This window comes from Malania oleifera, chromosome 4, assembly GCF_029873635.1.
Source record: "Malania oleifera isolate guangnan ecotype guangnan chromosome 4, ASM2987363v1, whole genome shotgun sequence".
Lineage (NCBI taxonomy): Eukaryota > Viridiplantae > Streptophyta > Magnoliopsida > Santalales > Ximeniaceae > Malania > Malania oleifera.
Window position 1 is genome coordinate 76,787,041 of NC_080420.1, and position 1,555 is coordinate 76,788,595.

The window sequence follows — 1,555 nt, forward strand, 5'->3', positions numbered from 1 at the left end:
GGGGTGCCAGTATCTATTGTGTCAAATCAAGACCCACGTTTTACATCATGTTTTTGGAAGAGTTTGCAGGAAGCTCCAGGGTCTCAGTTATCTTTTAGCACGACATTTCATCCTCAGTCGAATGGACAAACTGAGAGGACGATACAGATATTGGAAGATATGCTTCGAGTGTTCGTATTAGATTTTGGGGGTAGTTGGACTCAATTCATGTCGCTAGTGGAATTTGCATATAATAACAATTATTGGACCAGCATTGGCATGACACCATTTGAGGCTCTATATGGTAGGAGATGTCATTCTCCTTTATTTTGGGATGAAATGGGTGAGCGGCGAGTAGTGGGACCAGAGCTTATTCAATAAGCGCGTGATAAAGTTCGACTTATCAGAGATAGAATCAGTGTAGCTCAGAGCCGAAAGAAGAGTTATACTGATAATCGCCACAGGAATTTGGAATTTGATGTTAGTGATCATGTATTTTTGAAGATAGCTCCGTTGAAAGGGGTTATGCGATTTGGAAGGAAGGGTAAACTTAGCCCTAGGTTTATCGGTCCATTCGAAATTTTAGATAAAGTGGGGTCGGTTGCCTATAGGTTAGCTTTGCCACCTATGTTGTCTAGAATCCACGACGTATTCCACGTTTTTGTGTTAAGGAAATGCATCCCAGACCCTTCTCATATTATCAGTTATGGTGAATTAGAGTTCAGTGATTCACTAGTGTATGAGGAGGTGTCAGTACAGCTTCTGGATAGGAAAGTGCAAGAGTTGCGTGACAAGAAGATTCCTTTGGTAAAAGTTTTGTGGAGAAATCACACAGTAGAAGAGGCTTCTTGGGAGTCCGAAGAGCAGATGAAACAAAAGTACCCACAATTATTCCAAGAAATTTCACCGGGTAAAATGTAAGTGGTTAGGTAGTATTTCTTTTGCAGGTACATGTAATAGTTTAATTAATGTGGTATTTTAGTTTTGGAGAAATTTTCTTTTGTATATGTAATATCCCAAGACTCGGAATGTTACCATGGTATTCCTCCACCATAAGTGAGGGTAAGTAATAAAATAAGTAGACCGTTTTGTTTTAAGGAATGATGAGTTACATGGACAATAAATTTTGAGGACGAAATTTTATAAGGAGGGGAGAATATAGTGACCCAGGGAAATTATGGTATTTTAAATAATAACAGAATGGGGGAAATAGAAATTGGGAAGGAAAAGAAAGAGGCAGCAGGCCTCGTCGATGAAGTTACAATTGGGCTCGTCGACGAGGGTACGTTTCGTCGATGAGAAAATACCGAAGAGCAATCCTCTCATTTTTGAATTTCGTCGACGAGAAACAGGGTTCATCGACGAACTTTATTCATGACCTCATCGACGAGGTGACGTGGCTCATCAACGAAGGCTAATGTATAAATAGTGTTACTTCATTTTCAGCAAAATTTCTAGTGTAAAATATTTCGCTATCTCCTCCCTTCAGTTTCCCTTTCTTCTCTCTTAATTTCTGGGCTGGATTTCCGCCAGTTCGACGATCTGAAGCCACCACGACACTCTTAGGAGCCAAATC